Below are 25,322 nucleotides of genomic sequence, written 5' to 3'. Positions count from 1 at the left end.
TGACCAAATCTTTTTCTGTCAAGTGTATTCATAAATATCATAAATCTAACACGGGTAGAGTGAAACATTAATTTATTGATTGTATTTTTAAAGTCTATTTGATGTGAGCAAATGATAGAACTTTTAGAAAACCTGGAAATACAATGGCTCAAAATAATGAGACATTTTGTGAGCTGACTCTGTTTTCTCAACTCATCACAAGAGGCTGATGCAAGATATTACTTGTTTAAATCTTACTGTTATTGATAAGGGGAACAAGGAACTTTTTTAATTGGAAAGCCTTCATTAAAAGAAAACTTGAGGAATCAAATTGTGTATTTTGGGGACAGAAGAGATGAACTTTTAAATAACAATCTTGAAATTAAGACACACAGATATTTACACTCTGTTTTTCTAAAGTAGATCCATAACCACAAAGTAGAATCTTTCGAAAGACATGTCAAATGTATTAATCTGAATTCCTCTTTCAAAGAAATTCACAATTAAATGCACTGTGTAAGTTAAGAATGTTGTCAGATAAGAAATCAGCAAAATTAACTATCTTATTACTGATCATAAAGATGAGAAAGGAAAAGAACCTCTTGCTTAAATTGTGGATGGGAAAGAACAGTTTTTAGTTTTCAGCTTCAGTACTTATGTTTATGAATTTTTCATTTCTTTATATTGTATTATCGCTATCTAGATGGATATAGCCATCTGTACATAGATACATACTTATACGTTGATAAGTTACAGTATAAAACTTTGACGTTATGTTTTTCCAAGTCCAAATTCTAAGAAATTAGTGAAATATTAAATCTCATAATTCAAGCAGGTCCCACCGAGATTTGAACTCGGATCGCTGGATTCAGAGTCCAGAGTGCTAACCATTACACCATGGAACCCTGCCATACATGAGGGATTTTTCCATTGAGACAAAAGAGAGCGCATCAGTGCAGGGGCTTTTCTTACATTGATGAAAAGATAACTCAGTTGAATGCTCATAGTGTAAAGAGCTACAATGTGATTTGATTCTTTTCAGCTACATTCTCCATAACAGTGTTAAATGTGCAAACGTTTATCAGGACATGCAATTTACAAAATAATGATCATATTTGACTGAAGAATATTAAAACATTCTACATTTCCAAACTACTACATCCATTTCTCTGTCTCTCACATGGGTGGCTCCAAAGAGCAACGGTTGGCACTTTGGACTTTGCATGCAAAGGTACCAGTCCAATTCTTTGAGGTACTATTTTACTAATCTCAACCTTTTATATTTCTGTCATCTTTTGTTATTGATAGCTCCAATCCAATACCAGTAGGTTGAACGAGACAAATGTTGACTCCTTTCAAAATGTCCAACAGCTTGAACAAGTTACAGAAATACGAACTTTATAATACTTTTACATCAGATTCCTACACAAAATAGTGCGACATTACAAAATCCTATCCTGTTTTTCTCAAATGCATTTCAGAGGGCTGATTCCCAGCATTCCTTTTTGAAGATTTCTACACTATTGATAAGGCGAATATAGCACATTTTGAAAGAGATGTGTTCTTAAATCAAACCTAGAGAACCACAATGACGGTATCATTCAGATAGTACAAATGTTTTTTGTATATTAGTATGGAAATTGTGAAATAAAACATTTCTCATGCTGATTTTCAACAGTCGATCTGCAATCATGAAATATAAGCTTTTGCTTGGAGGCCTCAAAGGTACTGATCTAATTTTCTTTTTTTAGAATTATTCACAGATCGTATGATATGCTTTGTACAAATCAACTATGCTGTTAGGTCAAAATTGATTAAAAAGTGACTATCTCAATTTCAGGACATATAGAAGAGGAAGGAGAAGAAGCTCATGTTTCAAATGCGGAGAGGCAACAACTGTTCTTTATTTTCACCTCTATTAATTATACATATTTTTATAATGTATATATTTATATTTTCCGATAAAAATACATAGACATATAGCGATATATAGGGAGATACATACATATAAGTTGATACGTACAAGTTTATAAGTAAATGAGATGTTTTTCCAATTAATACTTCTAAGAACTGAATGGAAAAAAAAACGTAAAGTTTAGATAAGTCCCACTGAGCTTTGTACTTAGATCCCTGTTTTCAGAGTCCAGATTGACAAGCATAACACCATCAACCCACCTGTACCAGGTTGAGCTTTCCATTTTGGCAGAAGAGATTGCATTCACGGGGGAATCTTATCTTTTATTGCAAAATCTTATCTCACATAAAAAGTACTGTTCAACAGAGTCATAGCGTTACTTGAGTCCTTTGTGCAACATCCTTCCCTAACATAGTTCAATAGGCAAAAGTTGAACAGAATAGAAAAGTTATGTAATTCTGTTTGTCTTTGACTGTAGAAAATAAAAAATTTGAAATGTCCACATTGCTGCAGCAATTTGCTCCCCTGTCACATGGGAGGTTCCATGGTGTAATGGTTAGCACTTTGGACTTTGAATCCAAGGATCCGAGTTCAAATCTCGGTGGGACCACTTTCATGACTTATGACCAAATCTTTTTCTGTCAAGTGTATTCATAAATATCATAAATCTAACACGGGTAGAGTGAAACATTAATTTATTGATTGTATTTTTAAAGTCTATTTGATGTGAGCAAATGATAGAACTTTTAGAAAACCTGGAAATAAAATGGCTCAAAATAATGAGACATTTTGTGAGCTGACTCTGTTTTCTCAACTCATCACAAGAGGCTGATGCAAGATATTACTTGTTTAAATCTTACTGTTATTGATAAGGGGAACAAGGAACTTTTTAAATTGGAAAGCCTTCATTAAAAGAAAACTTGAGGAATCAAATTGTGTATTTTGGGGACAGAAGAGATGAACTTTTAAATAACAATCTTGAAATTAAGACACACAGATATTTACACTCTGTTTTTCTAAAGTAGATCCATAACCACAAAGTAGAATCTTTCGAAAGACATGTCAAATGTATTAATCTGAATTCCTCTTTCAAAGAAATTCACAATTAAATGCAATGTGTAAGTTAAGAATGTTGTCAGATAAGAAATCAGCAAAATTAACTATCTTATTACTGATCATAAAGATGAGAAAGGAAAAGAACCTCTTGCTTAAATTGTGGATGGGAAAGAACAGTTTTTAGTTTTCAGCTTCAGTACTTATGTTTATGAATAATTCATTTCTTTATATTGTATTATCGCTATCTAGATGGATATAGCCATCTGTACATAGATACATACTTATACGTTGATAAGTTTCAGTATAAAACTTTGACGTTATGTTTTTCCAAGTCCAAATTCTAAGAAATTAGTGAAATATTAAATCTCATAATTCAAGCAGGTCCCACCGAGATTTGAACTCGGATCGCTGGATTCAGAGTCCAGAGTGCTAACCATTACACCATGGAACCCTGCCATACATGAGGGATTTTTCCATTGAGACAAAAGAGAGCGCATCAGTGCAGGGGCTTTTCTTACATTGATGAAAAGATAACTCAGTTGAATGCTCATAGTGTAAAGAGCTACAATGTGATTTGATTCTTTTCAGCTACATTCTCCATAACAGTGTTAAATGTGCAAACGTTTATCAGGACATGCAATTTACAAAATAATGATCATATTTGACTGAAGAATATTAAAACATTCTACATTTCCAAACTACTACATCCATTTCTCTGTCTCTCACATGGGTGGCTCCAAAGAGCAACGGTTGGCACTTTGGACTTTGCATGCAAAGGTACCAGTCCAATTCTTTGAGGTACTATTTTACTAATCTCGACCTTTTACATTTCTGTCATCTTTTGTTATTGATAGCTCCAATCCAATACCAGTACGTTGAAAGAGACAAATGTTGACTCCTTTCAAAATGTCCAACAGCTTGAACAAGTTACAGAAATACGAACTTCATAATACTTTTACATCAGATTCCTACACAAAATAGTGCGACATTACAAAATCCTATCCTGTTTTTCTCAAATGCATTTCAGAGGGCTGATTCCCAGCATTCCTTTTTGAAGATTTCCACACTATTGATAAGGCGAATATAGCACATTCTGAAAGAGATGTGTTCTTAAATCAAACCTAGAGAACCACAATGACGGTATCATTCAGATAGTACAAATGTTTTTTGTATATTAGTATGGAAATTGTGAAATAAAACATTTCTCATGCTGATTTTCAACAGTCGATCTGCAATCATGAAATATAAGCTTTTGCTTGGAGGCCTCAAAGGTACTGATCTAATTTTCTTTTTTAGAATTATTCACAGATCGTATGATATGCTTTGTACAAATCAACTATGCTGTTAGATCAAAATTGATTAAAAAGTGACTATCTCAATTTCAGGACATATAGAAGAGGAAGGAGAAGAAGCTCATGTTTCAAATGCGGAGAGGCAACAACTGTTCATTATTTTCACCTCTATTAATTATACGTATTTTTATAATGTATATATTTATATTTTCCGATAAAAATACATAGACATATAGCGATATATAGGGAGATACATACATATAAGTTGATACGTACAAGTTTATAAGTAAATGAGATGTTTTTCCAATTAATACTTCTAAGAACTGAATGGAAAAAAAATCGTAAAGTTTAGATAAGTCCCACTGAGCTTTGTACTTAGATCCCTGTTTTCAGAGTCCAGATTGACAAGCATAACACCATCAACCCACCTGTACCAGGTTGAGCTTTCCATTTTGGCAGAAGAGATTGCATTCACGGGGGAATCTTATCTTTTATTGCAAAATCGTATCTCACATAAAAAGTACTGTTCAACAGAGTCATAGCGTTACTTGAGTCCTTTGTGCAACATCCTTCCCTAACATAGTTCAATAGGCAAAAGTTGAACAGAATAGAAAAGTTATGTAATTCTGTTTGTCTTTGACTGTAGAAAATAAAAAATTTGAAATGTCCACATTGCTGCAGCAATTTGCTCCCCTGTCACATGGGAGGTTCCATGGTGTAATGGTTAGCACTTTGGACTTTGAATCCAAGGATCCGAGTTCAAATCTCGGTGGGACCACTTTCATGACTTATGACCAAATCTTTTTCTGTCAAGTGTATTCATAAATATCATAAATCTAACACGGGTAGAGTGAAACATTAATTTATTGATTGTATTTTTAAAGTCTATTTGATGTGAGCAAATGATAGAACTTTTAGAAAACCTGGAAATACAATGGCTCAAAATAATGAGACATTTTGTGAGCTGACTCTGTTTTCTCAACTCATCACAAGAGGCTGATGCAAGATATTACTTGTTTAAATCTTACTGTTATTGATAAGGGGAACAAGGAACTTTTTTAATTGGAAAGCCTTCATTAAAAGAAAACTTGAGGAATCAAATTGTGTATTTTGGGGACAGAAGAGATGAACTTTTAAATAACAATCTTGAAATTAAGACACACAGATATTTACACTCTGTTTTTCTAAAGTAGATCCATAACCACAAAGTAGAATCTTTCGAAAGACATGTCAAATGTATTAATCTGAATTCCTCTTTCAAAGAAATTCACAATTAAATGCACTGTGTAAGTTAAGAATGTTGTCAGATAAGAAATCAGCAAAATTAACTATCTTATTACTGATCATAAAGATGAGAAAGGAAAAGAACCTCTTGCTTAAATTGTGGATGGGAAAGAACAGTTTTTAGTTTTCAGCTTCAGTACTTATGTTTATGAATTTTTCATTTCTTTATATTGTATTATCGCTATCTAGATGGATATAGCCATCTGTACATAGATACATACTTATACGTTGATAAGTTACAGTATAAAACTTTGACGTTATGTTTTTCCAAGTCCAAATTCTAAGAAATTAGTGAAATATTAAATCTCATAATTCAAGCAGGTCCCACCGAGATTTGAACTCGGATCGCTGGATTCAGAGTCCAGAGTGCTAACCATTACACCATGGAACCCTGCCATACATGAGGGATTTTTCCATTGAGACAAAAGAGAGCGCATCAGTGCAGGGGCTTTTCTTACATTGATGAAAAGATAACTCAGTTGAATGCTCATAGTGTAAAGAGCTACAATGTGATTTGATTCTTTTCAGCTACATTCTCCATAACAGTGTTAAATGTGCAAACGTTTATCAGGACATGCAATTTACAAAATAATGATCATATTTGACTGAAGAATATTAAAACATTCTACATTTCCAAACTACTACATCCATTTCTCTGTCTCTCACATGGGTGGCTCCAAAGAGCAACGGTTGGCACTTTGGACTTTGCATGCAAAGGTACCAGTCCAATTCTTTGAGGTACTATTTTACTAATCTCAACCTTTTATATTTCTGTCATCTTTTGTTATTGATAGCTCCAATCCAATACCAGTAGGTTGAACGAGACAAATGTTGACTCCTTTCAAAATGTCCAACAGCTTGAACAAGTTACAGAAATACGAACTTTATAATACTTTTACATCAGATTCCTACACAAAATAGTGCGACATTACAAAATCCTATCCTGTTTTTCTCAAATGCATTTCAGAGGGCTGATTCCCAGCATTCCTTTTTGAAGATTTCTACACTATTGATAAGGCGAATATAGCACATTTTGAAAGAGATGTGTTCTTAAATCAAACCTAGAGAACCACAATGACGGTATCATTCAGATAGTACAAATGTTTTTTGTATATTAGTATGGAAATTGTGAAATAAAACATTTCTCATGCTGATTTTCAACAGTCGATCTGCAATCATGAAATATAAGCTTTTGCTTGGAGGCCTCAAAGGTACTGATCTAATTTTCTTTTTTTAGAATTATTCACAGATCGTATGATATGCTTTGTACAAATCAACTATGCTGTTAGGTCAAAATTGATTAAAAAGTGACTATCTCAATTTCAGGACATATAGAAGAGGAAGGAGAAGAAGCTCATGTTTCAAATGCGGAGAGGCAACAACTGTTCTTTATTTTCACCTCTATTAATTATACATATTTTTATAATGTATATATTTATATTTTCCGATAAAAATACATAGACATATAGCGATATATAGGGAGATACATACATATAAGTTGATACGTACAAGTTTATAAGTAAATGAGATGTTTTTCCAATTAATACTTCTAAGAACTGAATGGAAAAAAAAACGTAAAGTTTAGATAAGTCCCACTGAGCTTTGTACTTAGATCCCTGTTTTCAGAGTCCAGATTGACAAGCATAACACCATCAACCCACCTGTACCAGGTTGAGCTTTCCATTTTGGCAGAAGAGATTGCATTCACGGGGGAATCTTATCTTTTATTGCAAAATCTTATCTCACATAAAAAGTACTGTTCAACAGAGTCATAGCGTTACTTGAGTCCTTTGTGCAACATCCTTCCCTAACATAGTTCAATAGGCAAAAGTTGAACAGAATAGAAAAGTTATGTAATTCTGTTTGTCTTTGACTGTAGAAAATAAAAAATTTGAAATGTCCACATTGCTGCAGCAATTTGCTCCCCTGTCACATGGGAGGTTCCATGGTGTAATGGTTAGCACTTTGGACTTTGAATCCAAGGATCCGAGTTCAAATCTCGGTGGGACCACTTTCATGACTTATGACCAAATCTTTTTCTGTCAAGTGTATTCATAAATATCATAAATCTAACACGGGTAGAGTGAAACATTAATTTATTGATTGTATTTTTAAAGTCTATTTGATGTGAGCAAATGATAGAACTTTTAGAAAACCTGGAAATAAAATGGCTCAAAATAATGAGACATTTTGTGAGCTGACTCTGTTTTCTCAACTCATCACAAGAGGCTGATGCAAGATATTACTTGTTTAAATCTTACTGTTATTGATAAGGGGAACAAGGAACTTTTTTAATTGGAAAGCCTTCATTAAAAGAAAACTTGAGGAATCAAATTGTGTATTTTGGGGACAGAAGAGATGAACTTTTAAATAACAATCTTGAAATTAAGACACACAGATATTTACACTCTGTTTTTCTAAAGTAGATCCATAACCACAAAGTAGAATCTTTCGAAAGACATGTCAAATGTATTAATCTGAATTCCTCTTTCAAAGAAATTCACAATTAAATGCACTGTGTAAGTTAAGAATGTTGTCAGATAAGAAATCAGCAAAATTAACTATCTTATTACTGATCATAAAGATGAGAAAGGAAAAGAACCTCTTGCTTAAATTGTGGATGGGAAAGAACAGTTTTTAGTTTTCAGCTTCAGTACTTATGTTTATGAATTTTTCATTTCTTTATATTGTATTATCGCTATCTAGATGGATATAGCCATCTGTACATAGATACATACTTATACGTTGATAAGTTACAGTATAAAACTTTGACGTTATGTTTTTCCAAGTCCAAATTCTAAGAAATTAGTGAAATATTAAATCTCATAATTCAAGCAGGTCCCACCGAGATTTGAACTCGGATCGCTGGATTCAGAGTCCAGAGTGCTAACCATTACACCATGGAACCCTGCCATACATGAGGGATTTTTCCATTGAGACAAAAGAGAGCGCATCAGTGCAGGGGCTTTTCTTACATTGATGAAAAGATAACTCAGTTGAATGCTCATAGTGTAAAGAGCTACAATGTGATTTGATTCTTTTCAGCTACATTCTCCATAACAGTGTTAAATGTGCAAACGTTTATCAGGACATGCAATTTACAAAATAATGATCATATTTGACTGAAGAATATTAAAACATTCTACATTTCCAAACTACTACATCCATTTCTCTGTCTCTCACATGGGTGGCTCCAAAGAGCAACGGTTGGCACTTTGGACTTTGCATGCAAAGGTACCAGTCCAATTCTTTGAGGTACTATTTTACTAATCTCAACCTTTTATATTTCTGTCATCTTTTGTTATTGATAGCTCCAATCCAATACCAGTAGGTTGAACGAGACAAATGTTGACTCCTTTCAAAATGTCCAACAGCTTGAACAAGTTACAGAAATACGAACTTTATAATACTTTTACATCAGATTCCTACACAAAATAGTGCGACATTACAAAATCCTATCCTGTTTTTCTCAAATGCATTTCAGAGGGCTGATTCCCAGCATTCCTTTTTGAAGATTTCTACACTATTGATAAGGCGAATATAGCACATTTTGAAAGAGATGTGTTCTTAAATCAAACCTAGAGAACCACAATGACGGTATCATTCAGATAGTACAAATGTTTTTTGTATATTAGTATGGAAATTGTGAAATAAAACATTTCTCATGCTGATTTTCAACAGTCGATCTGCAATCATGAAATATAAGCTTTTGCTTGGAGGCCTCAAAGGTACTGATCTAATTTTCTTTTTTAGAATTATTCACAGATCGTATGATATGCTTTGTACAAATCAACTATGCTGTTAGATCAAAATTGATTAAAAAGTGACTATCTCAATTTCAGGACATATAGAAGAGGAAGGAGAAGAAGCTCATGTTTCAAATGCGGGGAGGCAACAACTGTTCTTTATTTTCACCTCTATTAATTATACATATTTTTATAATGTATATATTTATATTTTCCGATAAAAATACATAGACATATAGCGATATATAGGGAGATACATACATATAAGTTGATACGTACAAGTTTATAAGTAAATGAGATGTTTTTCCAATTAATACTTCTAAGAACTGAATGGAAAAAAAATCGTAAAGTTTAGATAAGTCCCACTGAGCTTTGTACTTAGATCCCTGTTTTCAGAGTCCAGATTGACAAGCATAACACCATCAACCCACCTGTACCAGGTTGAGCTTTCCATTTTGGCAGAAGAGATTGCATTCACGGGGGAATCTTATCTTTTATTGCAAAATCTTATCTCACATAAAAAGTACTGTTCAACAGAGTCATAGCGTTACTTGAGTCCTTTGTGCAACATCCTTCCCTAACATAGTTCAATAGGCAAAAGTTGAACAGAATAGAAAAGTTATGTAATTCTGTTTGTCTTTGACTGTAGAAAATAAAAAATGTGAAATGTCCACATTGCTGCAGCAATTTGCTCCCCTGTCACATGGGAGGTTCCATGGTGTAATGGTTAGCACTTTGGACTTTGAATCCAAGGATCCGAGTTCAAATCTCGGTGGGACCACTTTCGTGACTTATGACCAAATCTTTTTCTGTCAAGTGTATTCATAAATATCATAAATCTAACACGGGTAGAGTGAAACATTAATTTATTGATTGTATTTTTAAAGTCTATTTGATGTGAGCAAATGATAGAACTTTTAGAAAACATGGAAATAAAATGGCTCAAAATAATGAGACATTTTGTGAGCTGACTCTGTTTTCTCAACTCATCACAAGAAGCTGATGCAAGATATTACTTGTATAAATCGTACTGTTATTGATAAGGGGAACAAGGAACTTTTTAAATTGGAAAGCCTTCATTAAAAGAAAACTTGAGGAATCAAATTGTGTATTTTGGGGACAGAAGAGATGAACTTTTAAATAACAATCTTGAAATTAAGACACACAGATATTTACACTCTGTTTTTCTAAAGTAGATCCATAACCACAAAGTAGAATCTTTCGAAAGACATGTCAAATGTATTAATCTGAATTCCTCTTTCAAAGAAATTCACAATTAAATGCACTGTGTAAGTTAAGAATGTTGTCAGATAAGAAATCAGCAAAATTAACTATCTTATTACTGATCATAAAGATGAGAAAGGAAAAGAACCTCTTGCTTAAATTGTGGATGGGAAAGAACAGTTTTTAGTTTTCAGCTTCAGTACTTATGTTTATGAATTTTTCATTTCTTTATATTGTATTATCGCTATCTAGATGGATATAGCCATCTGTACATAGATACATACTTATACGTTGATAAGTTTCAGTATAAAACTTTGACGTTATGTTTTTCCAAGTCCAAATTCTAAGAAATTAGTGAAATATTAAATCTCATAATTCAAGCTGGTCCCACCGAGATTTGAACTCGGATCGCTGGATTCAGAGTCCAGAGTGCTAACCATTACACCATGGAACCCTGCCATACATGAGGGATTTTTCCATTGAGACAAAAGAGAGCGCATCAGTGCAGGGGCTTTTCTTACATTGATGAAAAGATAACTCAGTTGAATGCTCATAGTGTAAAGAGCTACAATGTGATTTGATTCTTTTCAGCTACATTCTCCATAACAGTGTTAAATGTGCAAACATTTATCAGGACATGCAATTTACAAAATAATGATCATATTTGACTGAAGAATATTAAAACATTCTACATTTCCAAACTACTACATCCATTTCTCTGTCTCTCACATGGGTGGCTCCAAAGAGCAACGGTTGGCACTTTGGACTTTGCATGCAAAGGTACCAGTCCAATTCTTTGAGGTACTATTTTACTAATCTCAACCTTTTACATTTCTGTCATCTTTTGTTATTGATAGCTCCAATCCAATACCAGTAGGTTGAACGAGACAAATGTTGACTCCTTTCAAAATGTCCAACAGCTTGAACAAGTTACAGAAATACGAACTTTATAATACTTTTACATCAGATTCCTACACAAAATAGTGCGACATTACAAAATCCTATCCTGTTTTTCTCAAATGCATTTCAGAGGGCTGATTCCCAGCATTCCTTTTTGAAGATTTCTACACTATTGATAAGGCGAATATAGCACATTTTGAAAGAGATGTGTTCTTAAATCAAACCTAGAGAACCACAATGACGGTATCATTCAGATAGTACAAATGTTTTTTGTATATTAGTATGGAAATTGTGAAATAAAACATTTCTCATGCTGATTTTCAACAGTCGATCTGCAATCATGAAATATAAGCTTTTGCTTGGAGGCCTCAAAGGTACTGATCTAATTTTCTTTTTTAGAATTATTCACAGATCGTATGATATGCTTTGTACAAATCAACTATGCTGTTAGATCAAAATTGATTAAAAAGTGACTATCTCAATTTCAGGACATATAGAAGAGGAAGGAGAAGAAGCTCATGTTTCAAATGCGGGGAGGCAACAACTGTTCTTTATTTTCACCTCTATTAATTATACATATTTTTATAATGTATATATTTATATTTTCCGATAAAAATACATAGACATATAGCGATATATAGGGAGATACATACATATAAGTTGATACGTACAAGTTTATAAGTAAATGAGATGTTTTTCCAATTAATACTTCTAAGAACTGAATGGAAAAAAAACCGTAAAGTTTAGATAAGTCCCACTGAGCTTTGTACTTAGATCCCTGTTTTCAGAGTCCAGATTGACAAGCATAACACCATCAACCCACCTGTACCAGGTTGAGCTTTCCATTTTGGCAGAAGAGATTGCATTCACGGGGGAATCTTATCTTTTATTGCAAAATCTTATCTCACATAAAAAGTACTGTTCAACAGAGTCATAGCGTTACTTGAGTCCTTTGTGCAACATCCTTCCCTAACATAGTTCAATAGGCAAAAGTTGAACAGAATAGAAAAGTTATGTAATTCTGTTTGTCTTTGACTGTAGAAAATAAAAAATGTGAAATGTCCACATTGCTGCAGCAATTTGCTCCCCTGTCACATGGGAGGTTCCATGGTGTAATGGTTAGCACTTTGGACTTTGAATCCAAGGATCCGAGTTCAAATCTCGGTGGGACCACTTTCATGACTTATGACCAAATCTTTTTCTGTCAAGTGTATTCATAAATATCATAAATCTAACACGGGTAGAGTGAAACATTAATTTATTGATTGTATTTTTAAAGTCTATTTGATGTGAGCAAATGATAGAACTTTTAGAAAACATGGAAATAAAATGGCTCAAAATAATGAGACATTTTGTGAGCTGACTCTGTTTTCTCAACTCATCACAAGAAGCTGATGCAAGATATTACTTGTTTAAATCTTACTGTTATTGATAAGGGGAACAAGGAACTTTTTAAATTGGAAAGCCTTCATTAAAAGAAAACTTGAGGAATCAAATTGTGTATTTTGGGGACAGAAGAGATGAACTTTTAAATAACAATCTTGAAATTAAGACACACAGATATTTACACTCTGTTTTTCTAAAGTAGATCCATAACCACAAAGTAGAATCTTTCGAAAGACATGTCAAATGTATTAATCTGAATTCCTCTTTCAAAGAAATTCACAATTAAATGCACTGTGTAAGTTAAGAATGTTGTCAGATAAGAAATCAGCAAAATTAACTATCTTATTACTGATCATAAAGATGAGAAAGGAAAAGAACCTCTTGCTTAAATTGTGGATGGGAAAGAACAGTTTTTAGTTTTCAGCTTCAGTACTTATGTTTATGAATTTTTCATTTCTTTATATTGTATTATCGCTATCTAGATGGATATAGCCATCTGTACATAGATACATACTTATACGTTGATAAGTTACAGTATAAAACTTTGACGTTATGTTTTTCCAAGTCCAAATTCTAAGAAATTAGTGAAATATTAAATCTCATAATTCAAGCAGGTCCCACCGAGATTTGAACTCGGATCGCTGGATTCAGAGTCCAGAGTGCTAACCATTACACCATGGAACCCTGCCATACATGAGGGATTTTTCCATTGAGACAAAAGAGAGCGCATCAGTGCAGGGGCTTTTCTTACATTGATGAAAAGATAACTCAGTTGAATGCTCATAGTGTAAAGAGCTACAATGTGATTTGATTCTTTTCAGCTACATTCTCCATAACAGTGTTAAATGTGCAAACGTTTATCAGGACATGCAATTTACAAAATAATGATCATATTTGACTGAAGAATATTAAAACATTCTACATTTCCAAACTACTACATCCATTTCTCTGTCTCTCACATGGGTGGCTCCAAAGAGCAACGGTTGGCACTTTGGACTTTGCATGCAAAGGTACCAGTCCAATTCTTTGAGGTACTATTTTACTAATCTCAACCTTTTATATTTCTGTCATCTTTTGTTATTGATAGCTCCAATCCAATACCAGTAGGTTGAACGAGACAAATGTTGACTCCTTTCAAAATGTCCAACAGCTTGAACAAGTTACAGAAATACGAACTTTATAATACTTTTACATCAGATTCCTACACAAAATAGTGCGACATTACAAAATCCTATCCTGTTTTTCTCAAATGCATTTCAGAGGGCTGATTCCCAGCATTCCTTTTTGAAGATTTCTACACTATTGATAAGGCGAATATAGCACATTTTGAAAGAGATGTGTTCTTAAATCAAACCTAGAGAACCACAATGACGGTATCATTCAGATAGTACAAATGTTTTTTGTATATTAGTATGGAAATTGTGAAATAAAACATTTCTCATGCTGATTTTCAACAGTCGATCTGCAATCATGAAATATAAGCTTTTGCTTGGAGGCCTCAAAGGTACTGATCTAATTTTCTTTTTTAGAATTATTCACAGATCGTATGATATGCTTTGTACAAATCAACTATGCTGTTAGATCAAAATTGATTAAAAAGTGACTATCTCAATTTCAGGACATATAGAAGAGGAAGGAGAAGAAGCTCATGTTTCAAATGCGGGGAGGCAACAACTGTTCTTTATTTTCACCTCTATTAATTATACATATTTTTATAATGTATATATTTATATTTTCCGATAAAAATACATAGACATATAGCGATATATAGGGAGATACATACATATAAGTTGATACGTACAAGTTTATAAGTAAATGAGATGTTTTTCCAATTAATACTTCTAAGAACTGAATGGAAAAAAAATCGTAAAGTTTAGATAAGTCCCACTGAGCTTTGTACTTAGATCCCTGTTTTCAGAGTCCAGATTGACAAGCATAACACCATCAACCCACCTGTACCAGGTTGAGCTTTCCATTTTGGCAGAAGAGATTGCATTCACGGGGGAATCTTATCTTTTATTGCAAAATCTTATCTCACATAAAAAGTACTGTTCAACAGAGTCATAGCGTTACTTGAGTCCTTTGTGCAACATCCTTCCCTAACATAGTTCAATAGGCAAAAGTTGAACAGAATAGAAAAGTTATGTAATTCTGTTTGTCTTTGACTGTAGAAAATAAAAAATGTGAAATGTCCACATTGCTGCAGCAATTTGCTCCCCTGTCACATGGGAGGTTCCATGGTGTAATGGTTAGCACTTTGGACTTTGAATCCAAGGATCCGAGTTCAAATCTCGGTGGGACCACTTTCGTGACTTATGACCAAATCTTTTTCTGTCAAGTGTATTCATAAATATCATAAATCTAACACGGGTAGAGTGAAACATTAATTTATTGATTGTATTTTTAAAGTCTATTTGATGTGAGCAAATGATAGAACTTTTAGAAAACATGGAAATAAAATGGCTCAAAATAATGAGACATTTTGTGAGCTGACTCTGTTTTCTCAACTCATCACAAGAAGCTGATGCAAGATATTACTTGTATAAATCGTACTGTTATTGATAAGGGGAACAAGGAACTTTTTAAATTGGAAAGCCTTCATTAAAAGAAAACTTGAGGAATCAAATTGTGTATTTTGGGGACAGAAGAGATGAACTTTTAAATAACAATCTTGAAATTAAGACACACAGATATTTACACTCTGTTTTTCTAAAGTAGATCCATAACCACAAAGTAGAATCTTTCGAAAGACATGTCAAATGTATTAATCTGAATTCCTCTTTCAAAGAAATTCACAATTAAATGCACTGTGTAAGTTAAGAATGTTGTCAGATAAGAAATCAGCAAAATTAACTATCTTATTACTGATCATAAAGATGAGAAAGGAAAAGAACCTCTTGCTTAAATTGTGGATGGGAAAGAACAGTTTTTAGTTTTCAGCTTCAGTACTTATGTTTATGAATTTTTCATTTCTTTATATTGTATTATCGCTATCTAGATGGATATAGCCATCTGTACATAGATACATACTTATACGTTGATAAGTTTCAGTATAAAACTTTGACGTTATGTTTTTCCAAGTCCAAATTCTAAGAAATTAGTGAAATATTAAATCTCATAATTCAAGCAGGTCCCACCGAGATTTGAACTCGGATCGCTGGATTCAGAGTCCAGAGTGCTAACCATTACACCATGGAACCCTGCCATACATGAGGGATTTTTCCATTGAGACAAAAGAGAGCGCATCAGTGCAGGGGCTTTTCTTACATTGATGAAAAGATAACTCAGTTGAATGCTCATAGTGTAAAGAGCTACAATGTGATTTGATTCTTTTCAGCTACATTCTCCATAACAGTGTTAAATGTGCAAACATTTATCAGGACATGCAATTTACAAAATAATGATCATATTTGACTGAAGAATATTAAAACATTCTACATTTCCAAACTACTACATCCATTTCTCTGTCTCTCACATGGGTGGCTCCAAAGAGCAACGGTTGGCACTTTGGACTTTGCATGCAAAGGTACCAGTCCAATTCTTTGAGGTACTATTTTACTAATCTCAACCTTTTACATTTCTGTCATCTTTTGTTATTGATAGCTCCAATCCAATACCAGTAGGTTGAACGAGACAAATGTTGACTCCTTTCAAAATGTCCAACAGCTTGAACAAGTTACAGAAATACGAACTTTATAATACTTTTACATCAGATTCCTACACAAAATAGTGCGACATTACAAAATCCTATCCTGTTTTTCTCAAATGCATTTCAGAGGGCTGATTCCCAGCATTCCTTTTTGAAGATTTCTACACTATTGATAAGGCGAATATAGCACATTTTGAAAGAGATGTGTTCTTAAATCAAACCTAGAGAACCACAATGACGGTATCATTCAGATAGTACAAATGTTTTTTGTATATTAGTATGGAAATTGTGAAATAAAACATTTCTCATGCTGATTTTCAACAGTCGATCTGCAATCATGAAATATAAGCTTTTGCTTGGAGGCCTCAAAGGTACTGATCTAATTTTCTTTTTTTAGAATTATTCACAGATCGTATGATATGCTTTGTACAAATCAACTATGCTGTTAGGTCAAAATTGATTAAAAAGTGACTATCTCAATTTCAGGACATATAGAAGAGGAAGGAGAAGAAGCTCATGTTTCAAATGCTGAGAGGCAACAACTGTTCTTTATTTTCACCTCTATTAATTATACATATTTTTATAATGTATATATTTATATTTTCCGATAAAAATACATAGACATATAGCGATATATAGGGAGATACATACATATAAGTTGATACGTACAAGTTTATAAGTAAATGAGATGTTTTTCCAATTAATACTTCTAAGAACTGAATGGAAAAAAAACCGTAAAGTTTAGATAAGTCCCACTGAGCTTTGTACTTAGATCCCTGTTTTCAGAGTCCAGATTGACAAGCATAACACCATCAACCCACCTGTACCAGGTTGAGCTTTCCATTTTGGCAGAAGAGATTGCATTCACGGGGGAATCTTATCTTTTATTGCAAAATCTTATCTCACATAAAAAGTACTGTTCAACAGAGTCATAGCGTTACTTGAGTCCTTTGTGCAACATCCTTCCCTAACATAGTTCAATAGGCAAAAGTTGAACAGAATAGAAAAGTTATGTAATTCTGTTTGTCTTTGACTGTAGAAAATAAAAAATGTGAAATGTCCACATTGCTGCAGCAATTTGCTCCCCTGTCACATGGGAGGTTCCATGGTGTAATGGTTAGCACTTTGGACTTTGAATCCAAGGATCCGAGTTCAAATCTCGGTGGGACCACTTTCATGACTTATGACCAAATCTTTTTCTGTCAAGTGTATTCATAAATATCATAAATCTAACACGGGTAGAGTGAAACATTAATTTATTGATTGTATTTTTAAAGTCTATTTGATGTGAGCAAATGATAGAACTTTTAGAAAACCTGGAAATAAAATGGCTCAAAATAATGAGACATTTTGTGAGCTGACTCTGTTTTCTCAACTCATCACAAGAGGCTGATGCAAGATATTACTTGTTTAAATCTTACTGTTATTGATAAGGGGAACAAGGAACTTTTTTAATTGGAAAGCCTTCATTAAAAGAAAACTTGAGGAATCAAATTGTGTATTTTGGGGACAGAAGAGATGAACTTTTAAATAACAATCTTGAAATTAAGACACACAGATATTTACACTCTGTTTTTCTAAAGTAGATCCATAACCACAAAGTAGAATCTTTCGAAAGACATGTCAAATGTATTAATCTGAATTCCTCTTTCAAAGAAATTCACAATTAAATGCACTGTGTAAGTTAAGAATGTTGTCAGATAAGAAATCAGCAAAATTAACTATCTTATTACTGATCATAAAGATGAGAAAGGAAAAGAACCTCTTGCTTAAATTGTGGATGGGAAAGAACAGTTTTTAGTTTTCAGCTTCAGTACTTATGTTTATGAATTTTTCATTTCTTTATATTGTATTATCGCTATCTAGATGGATATAGCCATCTGTACATAGATACATACTTATACGTTGATAAGTTACAGTATAAAACTTTGACGTTATGTTTTTCCAAGTCCAAATTCTAAGAAATTAGTGAAATATTAAATCTCATAATTCAAGCAGGTCCCACCGAGATTTGAACTCGGATCGCTGGATTCAGAGTCCAGAGTGCTAACCATTACACCATGGAACCCTGCCATACATGAGGGATTTTTCCATTGAGACAAAAGAGAGCGCATCAGTGCAGGGGCTTTTCTTACATTGATGAAAAGATAACTCAGTTGAATGCTCATAGTGTAAAGAGCTACAATGTGATTTGATTCTTTTCAGCTACATTCTCCATAACAGTGTTAAATGTGCAAACGTTTATCAGGACATGCAATTTACAAAATAATGATCATATTTGACTGAAGAATATTAAAACATTCTACATTTCCAAACTACTACATCCATTTCTCTGTCTCTCACATGGGTGGCTCCAAAGAGCAACGGTTGGCACTTTGGACTTTGCATGCAAAGGTACCAGTCCAATTCTTTGAGGTACTATTTTACTAATCTCAACCTTTTATATTTCTGTCATCTTTTGTTATTGATAGCTCCAATCCAATACCAGTAGGTTGAACGAGACAAATGTTGACTCCTTTCAAAATGTCCAACAGCTTGAACAAGTTACAGAAATACGAACTTTATAATACTTTTACATCAGATTCCTACACAAAATAGTGCGACATTACAAAATCCTATCCTGTTTTTCTCAAATGCATTTCAGAGGGCTGATTCCCAGCATTCCTTTTTGAAGATTTCTACACTATTGATAAGGCGAATATAGCACATTTTGAAAGAGATGTGTTCTTAAATCAAACCTAGAGAACCACAATGACGGTATCATTCAGATAGTACAAATGTTTTTTGTATATTAGTATGGAAATTGTGAAATAAAACATTTCTCATGCTGATTTTCAACAGTCGATCTGCAATCATGAAATATAAGCTTTTGCTTGGAGGCCTCAAAGGTACTGATCTAATTTTCTTTTTTAGAATTATTCACAGATCGTATGATATGCTTTGTACAAATCAACTATGCTGTTAGATCAAAATTGATTAAAAAGTGACTATCTCAATTTCAGGACATATAGAAGAGGAAGGAGAAGAAGCTCATGTTTCAAATGCGGGGAGGCAACAACTGTTCTTTATTTTCACCTCTATTAATTATACATATTTTTATAATGTATATATTTATATTTTCCGATAAAAATACATAGACATATAGCGATATATAGGGAGATACATACATATAAGTTGATACGTACAAGTTTATAAGTAAATGAGATGTTTTTCCAATTAATACTTCTAAGAACTGAATGGAAAAAAAATCGTAAAGTTTAGATAAGTCCCACTGAGCTTTGTACTTAGATCCCTGTTTTCAGAGTCCAGATTGACAAGCATAACACCATCAACCCACCTGTACCAGGTTGAGCTTTCCATTTTGGCAGAAGAGATTGCATTCACGGGGGAATCTTATCTTTTATTGCAAAATCTTATCTCACATAAAAAGTACTGTTCAACAGAGTCATAGCGTTACTTGAGTCCTTTGTGCAACATCCTTCCCTAACATAGTTCAATAGGCAAAAGTTGAACAGAATAGAAAAGTTATGTAATTCTGTTTGTCTTTGACTGTAGAAAATAAAAAATGTGAAATGTCCACATTGCTGCAGCAATTTGCTCCCCTGTCACATGGGAGGTTCCATGGTGTAATGGTTAGCACTTTGGACTTTGAATCCAAGGATCCGAGTTCAAATCTCGGTGGGACCACTTTCGTGACTTATGACCAAATCTTTTTCTGTCAAGTGTATTCATAAATATCATAAATCTAACACGGGTAGAGTGAAACATTAATTTATTGATTGTATTTTTAAAGTCTATTTGATGTGAGCAAATGATAGAACTTTTAGAAAACATGGAAATAAAATGGCTCAAAATAATGAGACATTTTGTGAGCTGACTCTGTTTTCTCAACTCATCACAAGAAGCTGATGCAAGATATTACTTGTATAAATCGTACTGTTATTGATAAGGGGAACAAGGAACTTTTTAAATTGGAAAGCCTTCATTAAAAGAAAACTTGAGGAATCAAATTGTGTATTTTGGGGACAGAAGAGATGAACTTTTAAATAACAATCTTGAAATTAAGACACACAGATATTTACACTCTGTTTTTCTAAAGTAGATCCATAACCACAAAGTAGAATCTTTCGAAAGACATGTCAAATGTATTAATCTGAATTCCTCTTTCAAAGAAATTCACAATTAAATGCACTGTGTAAGTTAAGAATGTTGTCAGATAAGAAATCAGCAAAATTAACTATCTTATTACTGATCATAAAGATGAGAAAGGAAAAGAACCTCTTGCTTAAATTGTGGATGGGAAAGAACAGTTTTTAGTTTTCAGCTTCAGTACTTATGTTTATGAATTTTTCATTTCTTTATATTGTATTATCGCTATCTAGATGGATATAGCCATCTGTACATAGATACATACTTATACGTTGATAAGTTTCAGTATAAAACTTTGACGTTATGTTTTTCCAAGTCCAAATTCTAAGAAATTAGTGAAATATTAAATCTCATAATTCAAGCAGGTCCCACCGAGATTTGAACTCGGATCGCTGGATTCAGAGTCCAGAGTGCTAACCATTACACCATGGAACCCTGCCATACATGAGGGATTTTTCCATTGAGACAAAAGAGAGCGCATCAGTGCAGGGGCTTTTCTTACATTGATGAAAAGATAACTCAGTTGAATGCTCATAGTGTAAAGAGCTACAATGTGATTTGATTCTTTTCAGCTACATTCTCCATAACAGTGTTAAATGTGCAAACATTTATCAGGACATGCAATTTACAAAATAATGATCATATTTGACTGAAGAATATTAAAACATTCTACATTTCCAAACTACTACATCCATTTCTCTGTCTCTCACATGGGTGGCTCCAAAGAGCAACGGTTGGCACTTTGGACTTTGCATGCAAAGGTACCAGTCCAATTCTTTGAGGTACTATTTTACTAATCTCAACCTTTTACATTTCTGTCATCTTTTGTTATTGATAGCTCCAATCCAATACCAGTAGGTTGAACGAGACAAATGTTGACTCCTTTCAAAATGTCCAACAGCTTGAACAAGTTACAGAAATACGAACTTTATAATACTTTTACATCAGATTCCTACACAAAATAGTGCGACATTACAAAATCCTATCCTGTTTTTCTCAAATGCATTTCAGAGGGCTGATTCCCAGCATTCCTTTTTGAAGATTTCTACACTATTGATAAGGCGAATATAGCACATTTTGAAAGAGATGTGTTCTTAAATCAAACCTAGAGAACCACAATGACGGTATCATTCAGATAGTACAAATGTTTTTTGTATATTAGTATGGAAATTGTGAAATAAAACATTTCTCATGCTGATTTTCAACAGTCGATCTGCAATCATGAAATATAAGCTTTTGCTTGGAGGCCTCAAAGGTACTGATCTAATTTTCTTTTTTTAGAATTATTCACAGATCGTATGATATGCTTTGTACAAATCAACTATGCTGTTAGGTCAAAATTGATTAAAAAGTGACTATCTCAATTTCAGGACATATAGAAGAGGAAGGAGAAGAAGCTCATGTTTCAAATGCTGAGAGGCAACAACTGTTCTTTATTTTCACCTCTATTAATTATACATATTTTTATAATGTATATATTTATATTTTCCGATAAAAATACATAGACATATAGCGATATATAGGGAGATACATACATATAAGTTGATACGTACAAGTTTATAAGTAAATGAGATGTTTTTCCAATTAATACTTCTAAGAACTGAATGGAAAAAAAACCGTAAAGTTTAGATAAGTCCCACTGAGCTTTGTACTTAGATCCCTGTTTTCAGAGTCCAGATTGACAAGCATAACACCATCAACCCACCTGTACCAGGTTGAGCTTTCCATTTTGGCAGAAGAGATTGCATTCACGGGGGAATCTTATCTTTTATTGCAAAATCTTATCTCACATAAAAAGTACTGTTCAACAGAGTCATAGCGTTACTTGAGTCCTTTGTGCAACATCCTTCCCTAACATAGTTCAATAGGCAAAAGTTGAACAGAATAGAAAAGTTATGTAATTCTGTTTGTCTTTGACTGTAGAAAATAAAAAATGTGAAATGTCCACATTGCTGCAGCAATTTGCTCCCCTGTCACATGGGAGGTTCCATGGTGTAATGGTTAGCACTTTGGACTTTGAATCCAAGGATCCGAGTTCAAATCTCGGTGGGACCACTTTCATGACTTATGACCAAATCTTTTTCTGTCAAGTGTATTCATAAATATCATAAATCTAACACGGGTAGAGTGAAACATTAATTTATTGATTGTATTTTTAAAGTCTATTTGATGTGAGCAAATGATAGAACTTTTAGAAAACATGGAAATAAAATGGCTCAAAATAATGAGACATTTTGTGAGCTGACTCTGTTTTCTCAACTCATCACAAGAAGCTGATGCAAGATATTACTTGTTTAAATCTTACTGTTATTGATAAGGGGAACAAGGAACTTTTTAAATTGGAAAGCCTTCATTAAAAGAAAACTTGAGGAATCAAATTGTGTATTTTGGGGACAGAAGAGATGAACTTTTAAATAACAATCTTGAAATTAAGACACACAGATATTTACACTCTGTTTTTCTAAAGTAGATCCATAACCACAAAGTAGAATCTTTCGAAAGACATGTCAAATGTATTAATCTGAATTCCTCTTTCAAAGAAATTCACAATTAAATGCAATGTGTAAGTTAAGAATGTTGTCAGATAAGAAATCAGCAAAATTAACTATCTTATTACTGATCATAAAGATGAGAAAGGAAAAGAACCTCTTGCTTAAATTGTGGATGGGAAAGAACAGTTTTTAGTTTTCAGCTTCAGTACTTATGTTTATGAATAATTCATTTCTTTATATTGTATTATCGCTATCTAGATGGATATAGCCATCTGTACATAGATACATACTTATACGTTGATAAGTTTCAGTATAAAACTTTGACGTTATGTTTTTCCAAGTCCAAATTCTAAGAAATTAGTGAAATATTAAATCTCATAATTCAAGCAGGTCCCACCGAGATTTGAACTCGGATCGCTGGATTCAGAGTCCAGAGTGCTAACCATTACACCATGGAACCCTGCCATACATGAGGGATTTTTCCATTGAGACAAAAGAGAGCGCATCAGTGCAGGGGCTTTTCTTACATTGATGAAAAGATAACTCAGTTGAATGCTCATAGTGTAAAGAGCTACAATGTGATTTGATTCTTTTCAGCTACATTCTCCATAACAGTGTTAAATGTGCAAACGTTTATCAGGACATGCAATTTACAAAATAATGATCATATTTGACTGAAGAATATTAAAACATTCTACATTTCCAAACTACTACATCCATTTCTCTGTCTCTCACATGGGTGGCTCCAAAGAGCAACGGTTGGCACTTTGGACTTTGCATGCAAAGGTACCAGTCCAATTCTTTGAGGTACTATTTTACTAATCTCGACCTTTTACATTTCTGTCATCTTTTGTTATTGATAGCTCCAATCCAATACCAGTACGTTGAAAGAGACAAATGTTGACTCCTTTCAAAATGTCCAACAGCTTGAACAAGTTACAGAAATACGAACTTCATAATACTTTTACATCAGATTCCTACACAAAATAGTGCGACATTACAAAATCCTATCCTGTTTTTCTCAAATGCATTTCAGAGGGCTGATTCCCAGCATTCCTTTTTGAAGATTTCCACACTATTGATAAGGCGAATATAGCACATTCTGAAAGAGATGTGTTCTTAAATCAAACCTAGAGAACCACAATGACGGTATCATTCAGATAGTACAAATGTTTTTTGTATATTAGTATGGAAATTGTGAAATAAAACATTTCTCATGCTGATTTTCAACAGTCGATCTGCAATCATGAAATATAAGCTTTTGCTTGGAGGCCTCAAAGGTACTGATCTAATTTTCTTTTTTAGAATTATTCACAGATCGTATGATATGCTTTGTACAAATCAACTATGTTGTTAGATCAAAATTGATTAAAAAGTGACTATCTCAATTTCAGGACATATAGAAGAGGAAGGAGAAGAAGCTCATGTTTCAAATGCGGAGAGGCAACAACTGTTCATTATTTTCACCTCTATTAATTATACGTATTTTTATAATGTATATATTTATATTTTCCGATAAAAATACATAGACATATAGCGATATATAGGGAGATACATACATATAAGTTGATACGTACAAGTTTATAAGTAAATGAGATGTTTTTCCAATTAATACTTCTAAGAACTGAATGGAAAAAAAATCGTAAAGTTTAGATAAGTCCCACTGAGCTTTGTACTTAGATCCCTGTTTTCAGAGTCCAGATTGACAAGCATAACACCATCAACCCACCTGTACCAGGTTGAGCTTTCCATTTTGGCAGAAGAGATTGCATTCACGGGGGAATCTTATCTTTTATTGCAAAATCGTATCTCACATAAAAAGTACTGTTCAACAGAGTCATAGCGTTACTTGAGTCCTTTGTGCAACATCCTTCCCTAACATAGTTCAATAGGCAAAAGTTGAACAGAATAGAACAGTTATGTAATTCTGTTTGTCTTTGACTGTAGAAAATAAAAAATTTGAAATGTCCACATTGCTGCAGCAATTTGCTCCCCTGTCACATGGGAGGTTCCATGGTGTAATGGTTAGCACTTTGGACTTTGAATCCAAGGATCCGAGTTCAAATCTCGGTGGGACCACTTTCATGACTTATGACCAAATCTTTTTCTGTCAAGTGTATTCATAAATATCATAAATCTAACACGGGTAGAGTGAAACATTAATTTATTGATTGTATTTTTAAAGTCTATTTGATGTGAGCAAATGATAGAACTTTTAGAAAACCTGGAAATACAATGGCTCAAAATAAT

General features: G+C 33.4%; 20 non-coding genes across 20 annotated transcripts; 10 read left to right on the top strand and 10 right to left on the bottom strand.

Moving 5' to 3' along the window:
* Positions 1–812: 812 nt before the first annotated feature.
* TRNAQ-CUG (transfer RNA glutamine (anticodon CUG)) lies at positions 813–884 on the bottom strand. Its single transcript has one exon. It is a non-coding gene; the product is annotated as a tRNA-Gln (tRNA).
* Positions 885–2,432: 1,548 nt separating this feature from the next.
* On the top strand, positions 2,433–2,504 carry TRNAQ-UUG (transfer RNA glutamine (anticodon UUG)). Its single transcript has one exon. It is a non-coding gene; the product is annotated as a tRNA-Gln (tRNA).
* Positions 2,505–3,329: 825 nt separating this feature from the next.
* Positions 3,330–3,401, bottom strand: TRNAQ-CUG (transfer RNA glutamine (anticodon CUG)). The gene has a single exon. It is a non-coding gene; the product is annotated as a tRNA-Gln (tRNA).
* A 1,547-nt stretch (positions 3,402–4,948) lies between these two features.
* TRNAQ-UUG (transfer RNA glutamine (anticodon UUG)) lies at positions 4,949–5,020 on the top strand. Its single transcript has one exon. It is a non-coding gene; the product is annotated as a tRNA-Gln (tRNA).
* Positions 5,021–5,845: 825 nt separating this feature from the next.
* On the bottom strand, positions 5,846–5,917 carry TRNAQ-CUG (transfer RNA glutamine (anticodon CUG)). Its single transcript has one exon. It is a non-coding gene; the product is annotated as a tRNA-Gln (tRNA).
* A 1,548-nt stretch (positions 5,918–7,465) lies between these two features.
* On the top strand, positions 7,466–7,537 carry TRNAQ-UUG (transfer RNA glutamine (anticodon UUG)). Its single transcript has one exon. It is a non-coding gene; the product is annotated as a tRNA-Gln (tRNA).
* Positions 7,538–8,362: 825 nt separating this feature from the next.
* Positions 8,363–8,434, bottom strand: TRNAQ-CUG (transfer RNA glutamine (anticodon CUG)). Its single transcript has one exon. It is a non-coding gene; the product is annotated as a tRNA-Gln (tRNA).
* A 1,547-nt stretch (positions 8,435–9,981) lies between these two features.
* Positions 9,982–10,053, top strand: TRNAQ-UUG (transfer RNA glutamine (anticodon UUG)). The gene has a single exon. It is a non-coding gene; the product is annotated as a tRNA-Gln (tRNA).
* Positions 10,054–10,878: 825 nt separating this feature from the next.
* Positions 10,879–10,950, bottom strand: TRNAQ-CUG (transfer RNA glutamine (anticodon CUG)). Its single transcript has one exon. It is a non-coding gene; the product is annotated as a tRNA-Gln (tRNA).
* A 1,547-nt stretch (positions 10,951–12,497) lies between these two features.
* On the top strand, positions 12,498–12,569 carry TRNAQ-UUG (transfer RNA glutamine (anticodon UUG)). Its single transcript has one exon. It is a non-coding gene; the product is annotated as a tRNA-Gln (tRNA).
* An 825-nt stretch (positions 12,570–13,394) lies between these two features.
* TRNAQ-CUG (transfer RNA glutamine (anticodon CUG)) lies at positions 13,395–13,466 on the bottom strand. Its single transcript has one exon. It is a non-coding gene; the product is annotated as a tRNA-Gln (tRNA).
* A 1,547-nt stretch (positions 13,467–15,013) lies between these two features.
* TRNAQ-UUG (transfer RNA glutamine (anticodon UUG)) lies at positions 15,014–15,085 on the top strand. The gene has a single exon. It is a non-coding gene; the product is annotated as a tRNA-Gln (tRNA).
* Positions 15,086–15,910: 825 nt separating this feature from the next.
* TRNAQ-CUG (transfer RNA glutamine (anticodon CUG)) lies at positions 15,911–15,982 on the bottom strand. The gene has a single exon. It is a non-coding gene; the product is annotated as a tRNA-Gln (tRNA).
* A 1,548-nt stretch (positions 15,983–17,530) lies between these two features.
* On the top strand, positions 17,531–17,602 carry TRNAQ-UUG (transfer RNA glutamine (anticodon UUG)). Its single transcript has one exon. It is a non-coding gene; the product is annotated as a tRNA-Gln (tRNA).
* Positions 17,603–18,427: 825 nt separating this feature from the next.
* Positions 18,428–18,499, bottom strand: TRNAQ-CUG (transfer RNA glutamine (anticodon CUG)). Its single transcript has one exon. It is a non-coding gene; the product is annotated as a tRNA-Gln (tRNA).
* A 1,547-nt stretch (positions 18,500–20,046) lies between these two features.
* On the top strand, positions 20,047–20,118 carry TRNAQ-UUG (transfer RNA glutamine (anticodon UUG)). Its single transcript has one exon. It is a non-coding gene; the product is annotated as a tRNA-Gln (tRNA).
* Positions 20,119–20,943: 825 nt separating this feature from the next.
* TRNAQ-CUG (transfer RNA glutamine (anticodon CUG)) lies at positions 20,944–21,015 on the bottom strand. Its single transcript has one exon. It is a non-coding gene; the product is annotated as a tRNA-Gln (tRNA).
* Positions 21,016–22,563: 1,548 nt separating this feature from the next.
* TRNAQ-UUG (transfer RNA glutamine (anticodon UUG)) lies at positions 22,564–22,635 on the top strand. The gene has a single exon. It is a non-coding gene; the product is annotated as a tRNA-Gln (tRNA).
* Positions 22,636–23,460: 825 nt separating this feature from the next.
* On the bottom strand, positions 23,461–23,532 carry TRNAQ-CUG (transfer RNA glutamine (anticodon CUG)). The gene has a single exon. It is a non-coding gene; the product is annotated as a tRNA-Gln (tRNA).
* Positions 23,533–25,079: 1,547 nt separating this feature from the next.
* Positions 25,080–25,151, top strand: TRNAQ-UUG (transfer RNA glutamine (anticodon UUG)). The gene has a single exon. It is a non-coding gene; the product is annotated as a tRNA-Gln (tRNA).
* The last annotated feature ends 171 nt before the right edge of the window (positions 25,152–25,322 follow it).

The sequence above is a fragment of the Lissotriton vulgaris genome, chromosome 4_1 (genome assembly GCF_964263255.1).
Source record: "Lissotriton vulgaris chromosome 4_1, aLisVul1.2, whole genome shotgun sequence".
NCBI classification, from domain to species: Eukaryota; Metazoa; Chordata; class Amphibia; order Caudata; family Salamandridae; genus Lissotriton; species Lissotriton vulgaris.
This window is presented reverse-complemented; position numbering and strand designations above follow the sequence as displayed.